The sequence below is a fragment of the Protopterus annectens genome, chromosome 2.part1, assembly GCF_019279795.1.
Source record: "Protopterus annectens isolate FY-2018-M chromosome 2.part1, PAN1.0, whole genome shotgun sequence".
NCBI classification, from domain to species: domain Eukaryota; kingdom Metazoa; phylum Chordata; order Ceratodontiformes; family Protopteridae; genus Protopterus; species Protopterus annectens.
In genome coordinates, this window is record NC_056729.1 from 305,885,284 (window position 1) to 305,909,567 (window position 24,284).

At 37.5% G+C, this 24,284-nt stretch overlaps 1 protein-coding gene across 3 annotated transcripts in view; it reads right to left on the reverse strand.

Annotated features, from left to right (window-relative positions):
- LOC122794035 overlaps window positions 1–24,284 on the reverse strand; it is a 1,121,292-nt gene that overhangs the window by 705,864 nt on the left and 391,144 nt on the right. For 2 of the 3 annotated variants that reach the window (XM_044062146.1, XM_044062149.1), the window contains exon 2: window positions 5,992–6,041. The exons of the other annotated variant lie outside the window; for it this stretch is intronic. The gene's annotated coding sequence lies outside the window, so the exon portion shown is untranslated. The remainder of the gene's footprint in view (window positions 1–5,991; window positions 6,042–24,284) is intronic. 3 annotated transcript variants of the gene reach the window in all.

Consider the following 24,284-nt stretch of genomic DNA (forward strand, 5'->3'; position numbering starts at 1 on the left):
AACAGCATGCTGAACTAGTGGTGAATGGCACCACCTTCACTGATCAGGGTGACATAGCAAATCTGGCTGATAAATGCTGTTCAGAATTTATCCTCCACTGCCCCCCCCCAGCACCACAAGATGAAATCTCCCCTAACATACTACCCCAGCTATTAGCAAGGACCAGGTGTTGGAAGCACTTGCTAAAGCCAAGAACATTGACTCACTGGGTCACGACAATATCCAATTTGCCTCCTGAACTGTCTGTAACACAAACTATCAGGACCACCTGAGGCACTGTTCAACTACAGCCTTGAAACAAGGTTCATTCCAAGTGAATGGAGGACAGTCATTCCCCTCCACAAGGACGGACCATCAACTGACCCAGGAAACTACAGACCCATCAGTCTAGCAAGCCAGATATGCAAAGCCATGGAACAAATTATCATGGATAAACAAGGACATTGGCAAATTACAGACACAGGATCCATTTCAATTTGGCTTTGTTAAGGGAAGGTCATGCCTAGTTAACCTGGTAGACTTCTTTGAGGGTGTCACCAGGGCAATGGACAAAGGGAAAACAGTACATAATGCGTATCTTGACCTAGCCAAAGAATTCAATACAATACCCCACTCAGGCATTGTCAACAAGCTTTCTGAGCTAGGCATAAATCCCTACATAAGTTGATGGATTGCCAGTTGGATCACAGACAGCACTCAGAAAGTCAGGATCAGTAAGACTACTCTGACAAAGTGACTGGTCACCAGCGGCATCTACTTCTCAGACGTTAAGGCTAATGTCAAAGCCTCTGGCTCTCCAAGTTCATAGATGACCATAAATTGAGAGCTGTTATAGATTCACTCCAAATCCACCAACATCTTGCAAGAGGGTTTAACACAGACAACCATGGCCTAAAATTCAGAACATATGTAGACTGCAATTTGTTGTTTGGCTAACATGTAGCTACAATACTTAGAAAATCATTCTATGTCACCCAACCTATAGATAAGGGTATGGTATCCAGGTCCAGAGATGTTATTGTACCACTCAACTTGGGCCATATTAGACCTATCATTGAATACAATGCCCCCTTTGGCATGTATCTAACCAGACACTTGCAACAGTTGAAATGTCCACTAAGACTTCTCACCAGGAGAATTCAGGGCATGAATACCCTGTCCTACACTGATTGCCTAAAGGCTCTGTCTCTTTATTCAGTCTTCTACAATCTACTGAGAAGGGTTCTTTGCCTGGCTTACAGGGCTTCCTCAGACCCAGCCCTGATTGATCTGTTGCACATGTGCAAAACAAACTGTACCAGAAACACTAGATACAGGAATCTGAATTTCACTTGTGACATAAAAAGAACATGCTGGAGAGACAGATAAGTGGTCCAAAGGATCTCCAGACTATGGAATATTTTCCCCATCCATGCAAAACAGAGTTCATCCCTGACCCTTTTCAAATGAGACCTTGACTATTGGATGGAAAATTGTAAATTTACACCTGGTCTGGTCTCCATGTCCCTTATTAACAGAGGCCCTCAATAAGAAAAGTATTATCCTAACTAACAACCCCCTGCAAGTCCTTAGTTACCTCCCTATTAACATGCCCCCTCCCCATAAATGTCTATGATACATGGGACCCAAATTGTTGGGATGGCTAGGCTTGTAAGGGCCCTAGTGGTCATTAGCCTAGTAACAACCCACTGACCTGTTAGAATACATAATTATAGTTATGATGTAGTGGTAGGATATAAGATATATGAGAGATTAATAAATTGCAGAAATCAAATGATAAGATACAACACATATAATAGTATTATTTGCTTTATGGACTAATGGATAAATATATGTTTGGCATTTTCTGCCATTTTATTATTGTGTAAACATGGACACCAAACTGGAATGAAGTCAGATGTTGAACAGAAATTTAATATCAGTACTGATACATTAACAAGTTCTTTATCATACAGATGAAAAATAACAACTGGATAACATGGTGTTAAGCAGAAGAATTCCTAACTTTGTAGAGGATTTTATGTGTTCAGAAATAAAGCATCTTATTCATTTACTTAAGTTTTTAGACCAGGATACGATGCCATTCAAAAGTGGAAAAATGTCAGGCCCAGAGTAAGGCAAAAATAAAGACAGAAAAATGCTGCATCCTTAATGCGAAATGACATTTTGATTAACTAACTTGTAATCAAGTCAAAAGGGAATGACTTAAACATTACATTAAAAAAAAAAGTTATGATGTCAGTTCATTAAAGAAATAGACACATAAAGGCTATATAAATATATGTGCTCAGCATTTTGTTTACAAATATGACTGCCATAAGCCTGTAAGATTATTAAAAACTAGCCAAATGGAAAGTAGTTAAGCTGATGTAATTTACAGGAGGAGAGAGAGGTACTGATAAACATCACATAAGAAATATCTGACACTGAAATGTGCAAGTACCTAAGTGCAATTTTACCCAGTAAATGGCAAGTGTCAAAAACTGGTAAAATAACAAAAATCCATTTTATTTATGAAGGCTTCATCCCCTGCACCCCAAGGTGGGTCTGCACCTCCATGACCCTGCAAATTTTCATTAGAGATACATTGAGACAGTCTACTTAATGGGGTTATTCATTGACTCCCACCAATTTTGGGTGACGTGGTTGAGCTTCTTGATGGTTTGTTTGGTTTTAATCTTAATAAGAACCTATGACCTTAAGAGCTTATGTCTACTAATTCTGAAATTGCTGTACCTTGGAATAAATGGAATTTTCTGGGATATCCCATTACTAGAATCAATTCTTTAAAATGCCCTATTCTTGAAATTGTTATAACAGAAAATTAAGTTGCACTTTAATGTTTGTACAAGTGCATGACAAAACAATGGAAACACACTTCTCTGCTCCCATTAAATGGAAAGGATCATAGGTACAGAGGCATTGTTAACAAATTAAAAAAGAATGTACAAAGTGTGGGGACTATAGAAAAAGTAGTTATTCACCTTACCACATAGCAGAAAGGACTAAGTAAGCACCATAGACACTAGACTGATATCAGCAAGCAATATACCTTTATGGAGCTACCAAATAGGATGTAGAAGGTAAAAAGGTGAGATTTATAGAACAGACATGCAGGAGAAAGATGCATATCTCTGAGCAATGAGTTAACTTTAACACATGACTGGACTTGTCTTTATTAAACATTTTTAATTTTCCTCTCTGGCTAGTAAAAGTTCCATCAGAGCTGCGTACTTTTTCAGCTGAACAACTAATTGTGTTTTTTGCTGCTTTGAGACCATAAAGAACATTGGGCTCCCTGGTTTCCCCTAAACTCCTAGAAATATGTAGGATGATCAGCTACAAACATGTTGTAGTAACTTTTTTCCATTTTGTTTCATGTCAAAGCCAAAAAAGTTTTTCAAAAGGATCAGTTTAATTACCTTAATCATAGGTTCATAGGTGTATACTAGGCTAACGACCACTAGAGCCATTAAAAACCCAACTGTGACCCACAAATTTGATTTATATCTGATTTATAGGGGGTGATTTAATGACTGCCTTTGTTCATCAGAGACATAGGAGCCAAACCAGGGGTGAATTTCTGATTACCCATCCTAAAATGGATATTTTATACAGACTTTCCCTTGCATTCCTGTTTATGTTTATAGATAAGATGTCCTTGCAGGCCATTGTAAGCCTAGCCAATTTCCCTTCAATGGCAAAAATCAGACCCTATACCTTGTGTCTGTGAGGCAAGTGCCTTATTAACAAATAACTCGACCATGAGGTAATAATATGATTTTGTTCTCAATTTTTCTTGTGCCAGCACATCTATATCTTTCTCTCTCTCTTTCTCTTATACCTCTCAGTCACTCATAATCACATAATGAGATAGATTTGGTAGGTGAAGTATAGATTTTGTGACTAAAACATTCTATGCTTGTTGTTATTAGACGGTGTGATTTAAGTAGAAAGTTTCAGCAATCAGTAGTAAATAAACATTGAAGAAACATGTAGCAGTGAAACTGAATAATAAGCTTTTTTGACATAGTAATATGGCCAACACAAGACACCTGGGATGGGTTCATGCAGATACTGAAAAGGAGTAAATCATGGAAAGCTGCAAGTAGTAAGGAAGCTACCACTTACAATATGACAAACTACAGCAGATATAAAACAAATTCAAAGCTCTCTGAGACAGGCTAAATGCATCATTAACAGACTACTGCAGATATAAAATAATCTGAAAGATACTAGAGACAGGCTACATTTATCATTATTGCATGTAAACACTTCCAAACAAAGAACCTAAATCTTCTAGACTTTGCTACATATTTGGGAGACGTACATATATCCACCCATTGTTTCTTTGTGAATTGTTTATTCAGTCTCTCTTCTCAATCCTTTCTAACATCCTCTGATTGATTCTTATAGTTATCATGCAATATTTTGTATGGTCTGCTAAACATTCCTTTTTAACATCAGCTTCTGTTCTAGATTCTAATAAAAACTCTACCACTGCTAGTCTTTTGCTTAGGATCCCCGTATTTCTTTGTCTTTGCATATACTCTGATATCAGTCCTTGATATGAAAGGCAATCTCTAGCCTGTAGTCCAAATAAAGTCTTGGCCTCTTCCCATTCTATTACCTTTCCCTTTTAACCAGGATAGATCTCCTACAGATGTGCACCATCGTCAGACTCAGTTCAGGAGCACTCACCAGATAAATGTCTTGTTTAGCGTTACATGATCAGTAAACAGAAGAAGAGAGAGTCAAGCCCAGAACTACAGAATGTGGCATGCTAACAGTTCATAGTCTTTATCCCCCATGCTAACTGCACTATCTGTTGTTGCTGTGTCTTTTCGGATTTTCCCGGTAAGGGGTCGCCACAGCGGAATTCCGGTTCGCTAATGATTGGTAGTTGAGTTTTATGTGCCAAGTTACCAGCCCTGATGCACAACCTTCAAAGAAGGTACGCCCATTCACGCATGTCTCCACGCAGAAGATGCTCTAGCTGAGAATCGAACCGGACAGCGTCTTACTGCAAGGTGACAACACTACTGCAGCACCACCATCGCGGGTTGCTAACTGCACTATCTGTGCCCTACCTAAATGAAAACAAATGAACAGCAACATATGCAGTAAACATAAACGTATAACAGGAAGTGTCATGTGTGAACTAGGAAGTATATGGAGCAACAGTGACTGTGTAATCCCAGAAAGAAAACAACAGACCTTAATAAAAGTAAATAATGATATCAAAACTAAGGCATAGTAGAAAACAGAGACATATTTGTATATCTCTACTGAAGTACCTGCTGACGCCAGCAGAGGCTGCCTGTCTACCAGTCAGATATTAGACACTGCCTGTTAAAGTCGTTTAATTAGCTTAATTAATATTTTATAGCAGTACAATATCAAAACACATAGATTTCAAACCCCACAGATGTGATTCTGTTTAGCAGTGCAGTACAATATCAAAACACAGATTTCCAATTCCACAGATGTGATTCTGTTTATTAAAAGAAAAACAGATTATCAGGAGAGCAGCATAAGTAAAATCCCTTATTTTATAGTATTCAATGGTTAAACAAGACAAGTAACTAATATAAACACATTATATTAGAATGTGTAGCATTTAGCACTGTTCCCTCACAAAACTTGGAATTCCAATTTGGTTCTTTACTTGGATGCTTTCTATATGGAGTCTGCATGCCTTTCCTATATCTCTGTGGGGTTATGCTGGGTGATCCCTCCCACATCCGGATAACAAGATGATGTGCTGTAGCTGAAAGTGTGTGTGTGTGTGTGTGTGTGTGTGTGTGTGTGTGTGTGTGTGTGTGTGTGTGTGTGTGTGTGTGTGTGCACCTTGCAGACTTGCTTCATTTCCAGATTTAATTTCTTCTTCTGTATGATAATGAATTGGATTAAGCAGATATTAAAGAAAGAAAGAATTAATGAAAACGAACATACTATAATACAGAAAATATGACAAGAAATTATCAGTACCTTGTTTCTCCTTTTGTGTCATGACTCCTAAGTAGCTGAGGTAAAGTCATCTGTCAAAAGGAAAAAAGAAATAAGAACTCACAAACAGTGTGCTGTCAGCCGTAAAATACAGCAAATAAACCATGCTGTTACATTTTAGAGCCAATCTATGGGAAACTCACTGGTTGTAAACCTATACTGATACATATTTTTGTTTCATAATTGCTGCCAGTTATTAACTGTTTTTTGGTTTTCAGTTTGACTTTTTAAAGAGTTACCTCTTAGGCTGTGTAATCTCATGCAGCAGTAGCTTCAGCTGGCTCACCTAGTGCCTGATGTTGTTCTCCCTGTTCTCACTCCTCTTATCGCTAGAGAAAAACAAAGTTGCTAGCCATGCCATGTCTGTCCTTCTGGAACAATGCTCACACACACACACACACACACACACACACACACACACACACACACACACACACACACACACACACAGCTCTTACGCACATTTTTCACTGTAAAGGAAGTATCTACTTCTGAAAGCTGGGAAAGCACTTAAGACCAATGACTACATACCAGCTGTTCCCCCTAACACTTTGTACCACAGTCAGCTGTCCTGTGTGTCCCATCCTACCTATGCTTCTGCACATAATGGCCCTGGTATTCAGAAAAAGAGGGCACTGATTGCAAATAGTGCATGCAGGAGGTAGGTCAGTTTACACAATAAAAAAAAAAGGAATTCAGAAACAGCTTTAGCAGCAATGAGGAAGATTACATTGTCAGTTACTCTACATGCCTCTGAATGGCTCATTTCTACTGCTGTTACTAAAATCATTTAGTGGCAGCAGTGTCCTCTGGCAGTCAAAGCTTTGCTTTGGCAGAAGTATCATATCTATTAACTGTCCAGGAGTATGCAAAACATCACTGATGTTAAACATATATATGCTCTCTGGTACCATTTTAGAGTTTCTGGCAAATCACTGAGAATTACAGTCAGTCAGTAATTCCACAGGTTAGGGTTTAATACATCTTAATGTTTAAAAAATGCAACTTCATGCAATCCCATATTAGTATTTTCACATTTTTTAAGTAAATTAGAGGAACATTTAAAATTTGCGATTTCAGCCATTAATCCTCCCATTATTTTCTCAGAATTCTTGAACAATAGTATTGCTAGATATATTAGGTACCCCCCCCCCCCCACAAATTCACACTTGGCCATCATATACCCACTCACACTCACAAGCCTTTACATAAACACACACCACATACACTTACACTTACAAAGATCGACTCAACATTGCCCCAACTTGATCAGACTCATGAACACACTTATTTACCCACGTGCATGCTGTGACATCCACGTGTACACACATGTGCACACACACACACACACACACACACACACACACACACACACACACACACACACACACACACACACACACACACACACACACACACACAGATACACATGCAAAATTACTTGACTCTATTCATACCCCTGCAGATATGCACACAGTAGCTGGCTGTGATAATTTATGCAGCAAGATATTCTCTGACTCACTCTGCAGTATAAAATGGTAGTTGTAGGCATTTCCGGGAGACATCACATTAATAACAATGTATTAAGCATGCAATCAGTTGTGAGGAACTTGGGCACCCAGGTTGATAGCAACCTGAATTTTGACCACCACATTGCCCTCCATTGTACGGAAGTCTTTCTACATGGCCCACCTCATAAATCAGGGTATTTCATCCAGGAGCAAGGAGGTCATAACATCCCTGTACTCCTTCCTTATCAGACCCATTATCGAGTACAATATCCCCTTTGGCATGTACCTTGCCAAGCACATGTAGTAGCTAGAGATACGACAGAGGTTCCTGACCTGGAAAATCCAGGGTCTCAAACACCTACCCTATACAGGTAGGCTAAAATCCATGTCCCTCTACTCAGTCTTGTACAGACTGCTCAGAGGTGACCTGTGTCTGGCATACAAGGCCATCTCAGACCCAGCCTTAATGGAGTTGCTGCACATCAGTAAGTCAAACTCCTCTCATGCAACCAGCATGCAAGGCTTTAACCTGATCTGTGACATTAACAGAACTTGTTGGTGGGATAGATTTGTGTCCCAAAGACTTCCCCATCTGTGGAATACACTCCCTCTCCATGTCAAAAGTACCTCTCTAGCCTTCTTTAAGAGGAACCTGGATGACTGGATGGGAGACAGAAATTACACCACTGGGATCCCATCTCTGTCCCTGCTGGACAGGGGAAACAGGTGCTGACTTTGAGGGAACATGGGCAAAAGTTTTGGCTAGGCTTATAAGGGCCTTCAGGCCAATAGCCTAGTATCTTCCTATGAACCTATGGTTAATTAGCATTAGCCACTCCCCTGAACTGCTCATTTTTATGTGCCATGGCCGGCTAGTCCTCCTTCAGCAGTGATTCTTCAACTCAGAGAAAATCACTACAATAAAGCAGTCTCTGAATTGGAAAGGGTTGCTTTGAGAGGTTTGCTAGTCATGGTATGAAACATAACACATGCTAACTTCACTAGGAACACTGTCACAAATGCAGTGTCATGTGAAATGAAAATAACAATTCACTTATGATAAAATAAACAATTCAGGTCACAAGTTGCTTTTAGAGCAAAACTCAGTTCAGATGCACAATACGGTTTCTAGAGCTGACAGGCTTAAATACATCCTCCATTTAAACAGTCTTTCAAAAAGCAAAGTCATTCTCAGAAATAAAAGTCATTCACAATAATGCCCAAATCATACAATAGAAAGTTTTTAATTACTAGAGCTTCCACTGGTGATGTAATCTTTTACCAAAACCTATTCAGTCAAACAATTATAAATCTCTGTTAGCAGGGCTTTCACTGACAATCACAATTCCACACAATGGAATGCCATCTTTGAATTAACTGCTTTGGTCTTGGTTTAGCTTCTCTTAGAACCCTCCCACCAACACATTCTGCCACATTGGGTTTACCCTGACCTTAAAAGGGTGTAGGTGTATAGCTTACTTTACAAACTGGATTGCTGGTAACTCACCTTGAAGGTACCAGTCCCTATTCCCTTGCTTATAGTGCATCCCCTATTCAGTGGTCGTATTTTCGCTCTACTTGATACTCCATTAAAATCTAGTAAACACAATAGGTACCCAGGTCCGGTGAAATAATAAAGCGACAGAAAGTAGTCAGGTAAAATGCTTTAATCCAATAGTAAATATTGTAATCACAAACAAATCAACAAAAAAAAAATAATACCTCCAATATTATCCATTAAAATCTTTTTATAGCACTGGATCACAAAACATCCTTACTTCTGCCTATTTTCCTTATCTTTTAGGTGCTTTAGGTGCTCTTTTTTGAACCACCATATGTTACAGATGACCTAATCAGCCTGGAACCACTGGCTTCAAGCCCACTAAATGGTGCTGACCCTAAAAATACCACCTACATTGTGATGATGAATACCTGGATGATGCTGAATATGGAAGCAGAATGGCTGAAGTGCCACTGCCCACTTGAAGAGCTTGAGAATGCCTTCCTTCTACTGATGTGGCCATTGCAGGGGAGAAATGATCTATAATTAAGGTGAATTACCTCCTAAACAGATAATAATGTTCAGATTCCATGTTCCACTTAATAGCAAGACATTCCAGTTTTATCACAGATTATTTGGTTTCTGCTACATTCAGTTTTCTACTGAGATAGCAGATTGCATGTCTGTTTGTTTCACATCTTTTGGGTCAGTACTGCCCCATCCCAACCTCTGCAGCATCTATGTAATCAATGAACAGTTTGGAGAAGTTAGAGGATAGCAGAATTAGTTCAGCACAAAGACTGTACTTAAGCCTTTGAAAAGTTTTCTCAGCTTCTGGTGTCTACCTGACCTATACAGGTAGTTACTCCTTCATTAAGTTTGAGAGCAGACATACCATGGAAGCAAACTGGGATATGAATTTCCTACAGTACTCCACAAGACCTAAAGTAGTTCATACCTCTCTATTTGTGTAGGGGACTGGTCATTCCTTCAATCCTATTGTTGTTGTCTTTCGGCTTTTCCCGGTTAGGGGTCGCCACAGCAGAACTCCAGTCCGCTAATGATTGGCAGTAGATTTTCACGAATGCCGAGGTGCCAGCTCAACGTTCAACCTTTAGTGAAGGCACGCCCATTTATGCATGTCTTTCTGGCCCTTTCCCAATCATGTATCCAAGGTACCTTTTTCAGCAATTCCTTCCTTGCACTTCAGAGCATTAACAGAGAGCCCAACTTACTGTAGTGAATTCAATACTACTTGAACTTTGAGAAGGTTTGAATCCCACTCTTCTGAATGGTTGGTCACTTGATCCCCATACACTATAGTACTGAACTGGTAAGGCTTCTGTAAATAGTCCAGGCCATCTGCAGACTGAAGGGGAGGACAGTATACATAAATTCTCCATGCGATATGTAAAATTTAGTTTTTTCCATAGCCTCATTGGTTAAAGGGATCTACCAGTGGCCATTTGTGAACTCCTGGGTAATCGGAATCCTAGTCTTCACTAGCTGCTTCTGTGACACCTGTGCACTGGCGCAGTAATCAAGGAACCTCAATCCTCACCACTAACACCAGTGATGGGCATGCACATTGGGAGGATAACAAGTAAACACACAGTAAAGTACAATTTCCCTTAAGAGCACACAGGGATCACAGTCAGTCTGGGGCTGGTTTCTCCCTTTCTCTCCAGATACCCAATAAGACTCCTCACTGGCACAGCTATAGGATCCAGATCTTAGCCAAGTAGTCAAGCCAAAACCTCCAGTACCCTCTCTGTACAACCAGTGCTTTGTGTCCCTGCCCAAGTATCTGACACACACACACACACACACACACACACACACACACACACACACACACACACACACACACACACACACTTTATTTATTTTATTTATTTATTTACATTTGGTAACCGGGTGGTGTCCGACTGGGTTAGTAGCCCGTTTTCAGTGGAGACCCGGGGAGAAAATCTCCAGAACATATGAGACATATAATACAGACATAAGATTTATACATGCAACAACAAACAACATTACAAGAGTTGACTAGCATAACATCCAAGAGTTGAATAGGATAACATAATCAGACTTGGATTCAAATTCTCACTCCTAGTTAAAAAAAAATAACAATGATATGTATATTAGGCAGACCAACAAGAAACAGAGACTGAGTCATACAATATTCAACTATTCATACAAATATGTATGCATCAAGATTGTTAGTCAGAGTGAGGAGATATTTTTTAAAGAAGAAGAGATATTAAAGGTTGACATAAGGTGAAAAATGTGGAGACAGGGAAAGGAAAGCCTAGCCAGGAGCTATACAGTTGCAGAGCCAGTGACTGCTGAGGTGTTCCTTTAGGGTAATTTTAAATGAGGATAGGTTTGAATTTATTTGTAAGTTTTGAGGAAGTTTGTTCGAGTCCTTAGCTATATTGTGGGAGTAGAGGGAGTCACCAAAGTAGTTATGAGACTGGGTAATTTTTAGCATGAGTTTGTTGGAAGATCTAAGGTTCCTGCAGGTGGTGTTAGGTTGAACCAGGTTTGAGACACACACACACACACACACACACACACACACACACACACACACACACACACACACACACACACACACACACACTTTGAGATTTGGTTTACATACAAACACAGAGAAACTCCTAAGGAAAGCTGGCACAGGTTCTTCAGCTATGCCCCTTCCTGCCAGGCTATAAGATAGCAATCACTGATACCAGCTACTCTTATCAGCTGCTAATAAGGCCCTTCCCAAAGGGTGACCAGTTTCACTGTGCGATATTACTGTGATCCAAATATTGTGTGATCCAGGGCTAAAGCTCTTGGATTGACTTGGACAGTATCAGCGAATACATGCAATGTACTCTAAGAGCTTAAATTACCTTTACACAAAACAGCCACAGTTGAAAGGTTTAAAATATTTAATAATAAATAATAAAAACACAAGACAATACTTACTTCAACACAATGACATTACAGAGTTTAGAGATCACAGGAAAATGCTTTAAAATAATACTGTAGAATAGTCTGACATAAATATAGAAAACAGCTAGACTAATCTGACTATTTCTATCTGTCTCTAGGAGAAATCACTGTTCTAAATAAATATCTTACTTACAGAGCAAACAAGTGGTGGTGAGTGATGTTCTTCAGACAAAATCCAAAATGCTCTCCTTTCTTTCTGGCCTTAAATTGATAACACAGTACTGCTGAGCCATTGTAGATTACATCCTTCTTAACAGTTCTGATTTAGTTTCCCAGGCTCACAGAAACTCAAAATTTACATTTGTTAGTAAGCTGCACCTGGCCAGGAAGCCACGGCAATAAAAGACATTATACATGTAAAACCTTAGTAATTATCTCTTAAATCAAGTCAATAGAAATAATTTCCTGGCCCAGACATCCTGTCTCTGAGCTTGAGATGAAACAGTCATACAATGCTTGACTTACCAGCTTTCTTCCAGCAGAGTGCACTGTGGTTACATTTTTGAAGCTCAGTACAACATATAGTTTAATCATAACATATAGTTCTCTTTACATTTGTAAACCAAGCCTTTATATTAATATATACAATGACATAGAATTATTTACAAAATTCTATCTAGCTAGGCTGGCAGCTTTCACAGCTTCAGCAACTTATCTAGCCTTGTGACAGAGTAGCTGTAAAATTAGAGATAATGTTGAGTTTTCTGGAGTCATTACAATGGGTAAGTAAAAAGTGGACTATTCCAAACACTATTCTACTATGTAATAGTTCCTAACTACAACATTTTTTGTATTCCTTCTTAGAATGCTTCTTTGTGGATATTCCTTCTTAGACTGCTTATTTCTGGACTTCAGGTACTCTATAGGGTCATAGATTAACTTTGTCTCCTTAGATTATGTCTGTATGATGTTCAATATGAGTTATCCTTCCAGGCAACTAGGAAAAAATACGCACTTTGGTCCCTCAGAAAGACAGCTCTGAAAAAAAGCACTTCCATTCCTTATAAGGAACCCTTGACTTCTTGTTTTTGAGGTTTGAAAAATAGTTTTGTCCACCACCACCTTGGCAGTGAATACCATCCTCTTATCTTGTTCATGGTTCCTATCCTCATATGCTGTGATTATGATACTTACTTGTATATCATCCAGGAGTTTCAAACATTTATATTCTGGTTGGTATGTCTCTTCCATGTTTGTCTTATTTTATAATTCAGTTCATTTGTTTATTTGGTCATCTTTTAGGGTCCCTGCCATTTGGCCCTTAATTTGTTTTCATTAGTAAGGTCCAGAACAAAGGTTAGGTCTCCCACTTGATGTTCTCTATTCTGGGCATTCAAATTATAGCCTCTTTGTTAGTTAGCTTGAACATTCATCATGTACTGGTTCAAACTGGGCATTACTACTTTCCTGCCCTTTCACATCATAAAACGTGTCTCCACCTCCTCCTCCCATTTTTCTTTCACAGTATCTGGTCCCTGTTTTCTGCTGCCATTTTTTATAAGCTATCTTAACATAGATTTTAAGCTCCTTTTGAACCATTTTACTTCACCATCTATTTGGAGATGAAAAATTAAAGTTCTTAGCTGCTTCATCTGAAAAAGCTTTGTCAGAGGTGCTACATGATTTTGAACATAAAGGTGTACCTTGGTCCATTAAGACCTCTTTTGGTGTCCCGGTCCAGGAAAATAATAAGTGTGCCTTTGCAATATTTTTGAGTTAGCCTTCCTGAGGGTGCTAGCCAAATGGAAACTAGTAGCATAATCTAGCACCACTAAAAATTGCTGGTGTTCATTGATGGAATTAACTAATGGGCTCACAATAATATCTGGAACCTAATGCTTTGCAAGTATGGTATGCTCGGCCAAACCATTAACGAATCATACACCAACGGCCAGCGATCGCAATACAAAAACACTCAAATCCAAAATAGTAATAAAATATTTATTGAGTAACCATATTAAATCCTTGTTCAAACTGGTTTCGGCTAACCAGCCTTCATCAGTGAATAGAGTTTTCCATCCAATGTAGATCATGAGTATTTATACATAGCCCCAACCAATGTAAAACATGGTATGATCCAACCAAACAGTTTAAACAACCAATACATAGCCCCAACCAATGAAAAACATGGTATGATCGAACCAAACAGTTTAAACAACCAATACATAGCCCCAACCAATAAAAAACATGGTATGATCCAACCAAACAGTTTAAACAACCAAGTTAGCAAAGGGCATCAAAATTTACTTCAAAGTCTAAATAATAAAGTGTAGTGAAACATTATAATGCAAAATAATAGTGTAATCACATATTTATGTAGATATAAATATGAATATAAAGAAACACATTTAAATACTAGTCTAAATAATAAAGTATAATGGAACATTATAATGCAAAATAATAGTGTAAACACATATGTATGTAGATATAAATATGAATATTAAGAAACACACATTTAAATACTAGTCTAAATAATAAAGTATAATGGAACATTATAATGCAAAATAATAGTGTAAACACATATTTATGTAGATATAAATATGAATATAAAGAAACACATATTTAAATACTAGTCTAAATAATAAAGTATAATGGAACACTATAATGCAAAATAATAGTGTAAACACAAATTTATGTAGATATAAATATGAATATAAAGAAACACATTTAAATGCTCGTCTAAATAATAAAGTATAATGGGACATTATAATGCAAAATAATAGTGTAAACACATATTTATGTAGATATAAATATGAATATAAAGAAATATTATTTAAAATGCAGTGTAACCTATTTACATATGAGGGCACATATTGCAATGCCAAGTGAATCACAAGCACATCTTATATATAATAATATAGAAATCAAGTAGTATATATCAAGAGACAGTTGAATACACACATAAATGTATCAGACATATAATAACATAATGTCTAAAGAAATACATTCGTCTCATGGTATTCCTAAATAAACCAAAGAAATTCAAAAACATTTTTTAAAAAAAAATTTGTTATATATAGTTTGCATGCCATAATTATTCTGAAATTGTGTTAGTCCATATGTCAGTTTATGTACATATTCGAAAACATATTATAGTTTGGAAAGTTATTTTAATCCATGTTATTGAAAGCCCATAGGTTAGTTTATGTTGTAACATGTTTTCTGATAAAATATAACATAAAATTGTCCCTTTTTAACCTCCACATAGTATAGGTTATTGACATGCAAGCTAACAACATCATACCTATTACAAATGATCATTTAGACCTGGGGGAAATAATGCCCCCAGATTAATGATCGAATATTTCTCTTTATGGTTAAGGATACTGTGCCAACCTTGTCGATTACTTCTATCTCCTGTAATGTTGTCTATAATCATAAACATGAACTTGGCATTGGTATGTTTAATAGTATGTCTAAAGAGGGCATTGGTTTCTTTTTTGTTTCTAATGTCACTATTGTGTTCATTCATTCGGGTTCTAAGTGAGCGGGAGGTTTGGCCAACATAAAATGCTGAGCATTGGCAGGTGGCTAAATACACAATCCAACTACTACTGCAGTTACCAAAGACTCTTAAGTCATAAACCCTGCTTGTGTTGGCACTACTAAATTGTTTAAGTTTACTTACTTGTTGGCATGATCCACAGTGTTCACACGGGAAAGTGCCCAAAAGTTGGTCTCCAGTTATAGTCATTTGTTTATATATTGCACCCCCACTTTCCTTGTGTTTATAATGAGAGAATAGGGCACCCAGTGTTTTGCCACGTCTGTATGAAAATTGACATTTGGGACCCAAGAGTCTCCTTAATTCCTCATTTGCCAGAAGTATGTTCCAGTGGGTATCCAAAATATTCCTAATGACATTATGATTTCTACCATATGTGGTAACAAACCTCAAAATAGGCTCCACCTGTCTGATTTCTCATTTCTTGTATTGTAATAGTGTGTTCCTATCCTGATTAGTGGACCATTCACTCGCTTTGAGTATGTCAGACTCCCTATAACCCCTTTCCAGAAACCTGTTATATAGATCTGATTTAGCTTGATCAAGGTAATTTTTTGATGAGCTGATATGTTTCATGTGCATAAATTGAGATTTGGGTATGTTCCAGACGGTGTGGCGTGGGTGCATACTAGATGCATGGAGCAAAGTATTGTACTATGGATATTTTCTATATGTTTTAGTATTTAGGGTATCATCTTGATTCCTGTAGACTGTAATGTCCAAAAAATTAATGGTTTCCTGATTTGATGTTACAGTGAACTCTATACCCCATATATTGATATTCAAATATTCCATAAACTCCTGTAGATATGCCTCATCTGCACGCCACACCATCCAGCAGTCATCCAAATATCTGCGCCAAATATCTATCTCCACCAAATACATGTTATGGAGTGGATTGTAGATCATACATTCCTCAAAAAAATGCCATGAATAGGTCTGCATGTATGGGAGCAAAAGATGCTCCCATAGCCGTACCCTGAAGTTGCCAATAGCACTCCCCCTGAAAATAAAATACATTTTTGTTGAGTACATGTTCAGCTATGCAAACTAACAATGTATTGAATCCCGGTGGGTATAGAGCTGAATGTTCGAGCCAATACTGCAAGGCCTGTAAACCAGCCCAATGAGGTATGCTAGTATATAAGGATTTCACATTCAAAGTACACATGAGCCAACCTGGCTCCAATTGTGTATCCTGTATTATTTGAAGAAACTGAGTCGTGTCCTGTAATCTAGCCCTGACAAATGTAAGAAAAGGTTTTAGATATTGTGTAAGAAACACTGATAGAGGTTCCGTCAAGGAACCAGTACCAGACACAACTGGTCTTCCAGAGGGTTTGGAGATTGATTTGTGAATCTTGGGGAGAAGATAAAGAATTTGTTTTTGTGGATCTGTAACCATTAGATGTTGCACTGTACTCTTGGTAATTATGACTTCCTCCTCAGGTTGATTCAAAAAAGTATCGATTTCTTTCTTGAATACAGGAGTTGGATCAATAGACATGTACATATAGCATCTAGCATTGGCAAGTTGATCCTTGCCCTCATTCAAATAATATCCCATATTCATAACCACAACCTCCCCTCCTTTGTCAGCTGGTAGAATTACAATGTTATGATTCTTCCTCAATTCATCCATGGCCATCTTCTCAGAGGGGAATATGTTATGGCCCATTATACAAGACTCCATGTGTGGAAAATGTAGATCTCTGAGTACTGATTGTAGAAAAATGGATACATGTTTGTTCATGGGTGGTTGGAATTCAGATTTATGAAATCTGAATTCATTAGATCTTTGAGAGGTTTTATCTGAAAAAAATAGTTTAAGATTTTGAACAAGGAATTAATATGGTTACTCAATAAATATTTTATTACTATTTTTGATTTGAGTGTTTTTGTATTGCGATTGCTGGCCATTGGTGTATGATTCGTTAATGGTTTGGCCGAGCATACCATACTTGTAAAGCATTAGGTCCCAGTTGTTGTTCAGTGGCTTTGCTGTTGGACTGCAATACTAACACTATCTAGTTCATATAGGGGGATTTGGTTCCCCTGTTTGTCTGGAGACTAACCTTTGGAATATTGAAAAACCAAGCTATGCATCAAAACTGTTTAAGGGCATTGCTTTTTTGGGTAATTCAATAAATCTTTCTGTCGGATGGAGGGATTATATCTTTGGCGTTTGTTAAGGAACCAAGCGAGGAGTTTTATACATTTCTCGTCATATCGAAGAATTGAGGGCTAACAGTTTCTTTTTGTAGGTACCAGAATTCATGGTCGCTTAACTACAGGATACATGCATTAGGACGAAATGAGTGTTTTTTTGCTTTCTAACGACACAACCATCTGTTTGCGAGAACGCTGGGTGGCCATTTTCCAGGGGACTTATTATTTGCAATCAAACATCTTATAACAGCAGAATTTAAGGTACTGTACTCTTGAGTTTATGGCTATTCCTTTTGGAAATACAGCATAATTTTTTGCGTGAAGGCTGGGTTGCCATCTTTCTGCCAAAATGTTTTTGCGAATTTAATATTCATTACGAACCTGAAATACTGCTCTGGTGGACTATTAGGTACTGTACTCTTATTTTGTAGGCCTTGAGGAGGTGGAGAGTCAGTTGGACATTTGGTTCTAACAGATGTCATAACGATTATTATCGCAGGGTGACGGCGTACATTTTTGACTTTTCTAAAAGACAAGGCTTATTAATGGTACCAATTCATGTTTGCTGGACTTTGACCATTATACTATAATATATGTTATATCTTCTTATTTATAATGTTTGTTTGATCTGAAATATATGGATTTATGTTGCTAAACATTTTTATACTGTCACAATTGTTGAAATACATGAGGTGCCAATACAGTTGAACAGAACGGATATACAAACTGCTATCAAGAAATCAGGATATCACTCTGTTATTATATATATATATATATATATATATATATATATATATATATATATATATATATATAGTTGTTGGATTTAGTATTTCATATGAAACTAATATGTTTTTTTTTATCTGTAACATATGATTGTCTGGTGTAAATGAACTTTAAGCCAGTAAGTGAAGCCTATATTATTAGTTGAAGGAACATGAGTCAGAATTGATGTTTAGAACTGAACAATGAATGTATAATCTGTATAGATGCCTTTGAAAAAAAGTGGGCTTTTGAATTCATATATGAAAACAATAGGCTTATAATATACCAACGTAGGGATTCTTATTCCCCATCAAGGCACGGATCTACACTATATAAGTGAATATTTTGGAAACAGTGATTTGTTTAGTTCTTTTGGGACAACAGATACAAGTACTTAGATATAGGATATTATCTTTTACTACCATTAGGCTATTATATGACTATTATTGCTATAAACAAACTTTATTAGATAGTCTATCATCTATGGTCATCAATATCAGTAAGAAGTTCCATCAGAAAGTTATAGTTTGGATCTATATGGTAATATTATTTACTATCTGTAGCCTATATGGATGTTCTTTTATTCTTGTACAATATCTTGTCTTATGAATGATGGAAAATTGTTATTGGTGTCATTAATGAATCGCATTTTGGAATCTTGGCATACTTAATATAAATAATACTTTCTTTTGTACTTCTTAACATACAATAGTAATGACCAGTTATATCTCTGTGTGAACAAATTGTTGAACCTAATTTAGGATACTATACATAACCATTGCTGATAACAACAGGTTAATTTGAGAACTTTTGTTAAATCATACTAGGATTGGTATTTCATTAGGTTATATTAGATAACACAGGGACTTAAAGTGGTCCAAGGGACGGATAGATCTAAGCTATTTTTGCTCTATGATATGGCAGTATTGCTGTCCTCTGACTGTCATCTATATTATAATTGTGATACCATTATATGTTTAGACAAATATATATATATGTCCTTTGATATCATTAAGTGCCCTATAATTATTTGATAAGAGTATTAAGTATCTGTGCTCATGGTGGGCCAGTTCCTTTGCAAGTTTAGGAGCATTTCAAAATTTATCTTATAAATTTTATTTTTGTATACATTATTTTATTTATTTATTTTATTTATTTTATTTTACATTTGTTAACCGGGCTAGTCTAACTGGATATATTTCCATTTTCAGCAGAGGCCCGGGGAGAAAAGCTCCACATAGACATAAAAACAATTACATAGGATGCAAAAAAGAGCAGCATAAAAAAAATAAGGAGGGTATATACAGTATATGGAATTATAATATAGGAAAAAAAAAATTGCACACAAAATTCACACTGCACAACAAATGCACACAACATTCTTGTAATAAAAAAATGCACAACTTATTTAGCATTATCTAACATTTTAAGAAAGTAAAAGAGAGAAAAGACATTCAAAGACAATGAAGTAAGTAGATTAGTTACTTATATAAACTCCCAGCAGTCAGAGTATTACAATCTGGAGGAGAAGGATAGTAGAGTGGTAAGTGTTATGTAGTGGGGAATAAAATAGAAGGTAACAGAAGTAAAAGAGATGGAGGAGAAGTGGAATAGTAGAATATATGGTTTCAGTCTGGGTTAAGGCAGGGACATAGCCAGTGATTTCTAAGGTAAATTCTAAGCTTTTGTTTGAAAAGGACAGGAGATAGAATAGAAGTCAGTTCAGAGGGGAGTTGATTCCAGTGTTTACCAATGGTGTGTGAGAAAACGGAGTCACCAGCAAGGTTTTTGGATTTAGTTAAAGTTACTAGGAGTTTGCTAGAGGAGCAAAGTGAATTCAGGTTAGAATAAGGGGTAAAGAGATTAGAAAGTACAGGAGTGTTGTTAGACAGATAAAAAGCTCTTTGGATAATGTGAGGTTGGGAAAGAAGCAAAATGTTTTTTAATTCAAGCCAGTGAAGTTGTTGTAGGTTCAGGCACTGGTGAGTTCTGAATTGATTACCAGTAACAAATCTCGCTATACTATTGTAGGTGGTAGTCAGTTTAGAGAGATTATTTTTCTTCAGGTTAGTGTAAATTGGTGAGGCATAGAGGAGAGTGGAAATGAGATGAGAGTGTGCCAAAGTAGCTTTGGCTGTTGGGGATAAGAATTTTTTTAATTCTGTAGAGGGAGCCCAGTTTTCTATTTACAGTTTTAATGGTATTGTTTATGTGATAATCAAAGGTAAGATTGTTGTTGATCATCACACCTAGCAGCTTGGTAGAAGAGTCGGCTGTTATGAGGGTATTGGTAATAGATGAGATAGAGAAGTCTAATGGGGGGATCTAGTAGTGGGCTTGAAAAGGAGGAGTTTTGTTTTTTTGGCATTTAGAAGTAGGCAGCGTTTTAAGAACCATGCTTCAACAGTATGGAATACCTTTTGAGTAATAGTTTGAAGCTCTGGGATGGTTTTAGCAGAGCAAATGAGTGTGGAGTCATCTGCATATTGTATGCAAGTAGCTTGGGGAATAGCTACTTGTAAGTCATTTATGAAAAGGGAGAATAGAAGGGGTCCAAGAATTGAGCCTTGTGGTACACCAAGAGAGATAGGGAGAAGAGAGGAGAGTTTGTTATCCCAGAGGACAGCCTGTTTCCTGTTAGAAAGATAGGAAGTGAACCACTGGATGGTGTTTGGTTCTAAAGCAAGAGATTCCAGGATTTTTAGGAGGAGGGGGTGATTGACCATGTCAAAAGCTTTTGATAGGTCAATAAAAAGTGCTGAAGATAGGATATTATTATTGCGTTTTTTGTTAATGAAGTCAGTAAAGGAAAGGAGAGCAGTGGTAGTACTGTGAAAAGGTCTGAAACCATGTTGACAGTGAGATAGAATGTTATATTTAGTTAAGTGATTCATTAATTGGTGGTGAATACATTTTTCCATGATTTTTGCTAGTGGAGACAGGAGGGCAATGGGTCTATAATTGGAATATTCTGTGGAGTTTCCTCCTTTATGTAAGGGTATAATATGTGAGATTTTCCAGATATCAGGGATGGTTCCTTCTTTAATGGTTCTGTTTATAAGAATAGATATGGGATAGGCTATTTCTGTGGCTGCTTTTTGAAGAAATTCAGATGGAAGTTGGTCAGCTGATGGGGTACATGGTTTAAGCTTTTGAATACATTTTTGGATAAAGGTGGTAGAGATGGGCTGTATTATGAAGATTGGTAGATTAGAAGAGGCAAGTTGAGGAACGTTAGAGTTGTCCGTAGAAAGGTGAGAGGCTAATGAGTTGATAGTATCAGTAAAAAAGGAGTTGAAAGCATTGGCAGTTTCATGGGAAGAATTTTTGTCTGACCCCAAGGAGGAGGGAGTGGTAGTTTGTCCAGGGTGAAGAAGTTTGTTCAAAGTTGCCCAGAATTTTTGGGGATTGTTGTGATTAGATTGCTGGAGGTTACTATAGTAGTTTTTTTTATCAGAAAGAATAGCTTTTTTGGTACTATTTCTTAGGTGTCTGAAGGTTTGATGATCTGAGGGTGATTTACTAGTTCTCCATTTTAGCCAGAGTTTGTTTCTGAGTAATATTTTCTGTCTTGTTTCCTTAGATAGCCAGGGGGCTGGTTTAGCTTTTATTCTGATAGTTCTTTTTGGAGCATGGTTATCTAAGATTGTTAAGAATTTGGTATTAAAGTATTGAACAGCTTTGTCAAGGGGGAGAGTTTTTAGAGGGTTCCAGTTACAGGCATTTAGTTCAGTTTTAAATAGAGTAGGGTTGAAATGTTTATTACTGCGCACGGTCCTGTGGGTAGGGGCATTTATAGTGACATTCTTTTGCCTTATGATATAGGTTAAGTTATGGTCACTCATGTCATCAGGCAAAGTACCTGCTAGGTAATTTTGTTGGGGTTTGTTAACAAGAATCCAATCTAGTATACTTTCTTTATTGTTAGGTTTATTAGTTCTAGTGGGGGTGTTTATAGTTTGGGTAAAACCATGGAGATTAATATGAGAGGCTGGGTTGTTAGAATTAACTGAAGACCAATCAAGGTTGAAGTCTCCAAGTATTACAGTTTCTTGTGGGTAGGTGGATGAAGCCCAACTAAGAATATTTTCTATGTTTATGGAGTTATTACCAGGTGGTAGATAGGTACAGATAACATAGATGGCTTTATTAGGGTTTAGTTGCAGCTTTGATATGAGGAGTTCAGTGTTGGTGTTCTCAAGGGGGACATAGGGTACTGAGGATATATTTAGTTCGGTTTTAAATATGAGAGCTACTCCCCCGCCCTTACGAGTATTGCGGTCTAGTCGTAGGATGTTATAACCTGGGGGAATGATTTCAGTGTCTTTAGTGAAGGGTTTTAACCAGGTTTCAGTTAAACAGAGGATATCAAAAGAGTGACATTGCAGAAGAGAGTGGAGATGAGTAACTTTGTTGTTGATACTTCGAATATTGAGGTGTCCTAAGAGTAAAGTGTTTGAATTAGAGATTGGTAATGGAAGGGGTGAGTTAGAGAATATTGTGGTTGCTTCGGAAGAGGTATTTGTGGGTCCAGGGTTAGGATGTATATCACCATCTGTCAGGGTAGTGGGCTTGTGTACTGAGTGTGGCTTAATGGTAAGGTTATGTTTGTCTTTTAGTTTCCTTGACATGAGATTATTACATTTGGTATGGGATAGTCTATGATATTTGGATAGAAGATAGCAAGAGGTAGATGTAATGTTAGAGTGGTTAAAATTTAGGGTTATGAGTTCTGAGGCAGTTTGCTTGGAAGAGGTAATAAAGTGGTAATTATGTTTTATTTCATAGGAGGTCAAGAGATAAGGGAGTGTGAGTACTAGAGAAGAAATTACCAGGGCTACTAGTTTAGCTAGGTTATCTTTTGTTATAGAGGTTTTGGATGGAGAACTGTTAGTTGTTGAAGACATGGTGAGGAGAGGATGAGAAGAGCTCCTGAGGTAAAGGGTGGGCTAGGTCTATCTTATAGGTCAAGGAGGCTAGGAGGAAAGAGTTAATGGATAGGCTTAGGTATAAGAGGGAGGGGAGATATGTAGGAAAGGGAAGGAGGGTAGAATACTGGTGAGAGGAGAGTTACAAATGAGGTAGCTGTTCCTGATAGGTGCGATAAGAAGGGGGTGTGGACTGTGCGGTATAAGGGTAAGAGTGCGTGGGGTGGGTGGGATAAGGGGGTAGGGAGGGGAGCGAAGCGGGGCAGAAACAGTTAGAGGGGAGAGAGAGCGTAGACAATCAGTCCAGCAGAGGAGCTGAGACACCACTTAGTTTGTAAAGAGAGTGTATGATAGAAATGTAAGAGTAAGGAGTGAGAAAGAAGTGGGATAGCAGATAACTTGTTTAGCAGGCAAAAGAGCATAAAAGGAACAGGCTTTACATTAGAATTTAAGGGGTACAGGTGAGAAAAATAAAATAGAATATTTCCTGAGGGGAACAGAGTATCTTGAATGAACAGTGCTAGGAGCTTGGAGGTCAGCAACAACATACAGTCAGGATGTAGTCGCTAGGAAATTAGTTAGGAAGGAAGAAAGATACAGTCAAGATGTAGTCGCTAGGGGAAAAAAAATGTGGAAGGAAGAAATAGAAGAGCTAATCACAGTAACCAGAGAGTATCAGATGGGAAAAGAGGGATAGCAAAGGATAAAGAAGGCAGGACAATATACAGTTGTTTAGGGTAGCATAATCCGGTGACTTTAGACAAGCAGGGACTTGCATTATTTTGGATACATACCAATATGGATTTGGAGAACATTCTTCATGGATTATGTGCTGATAGGGATGATATTGGAGTTTTTGGGATAGATATCATAACAGGCAGTAATCAGAATGGCTC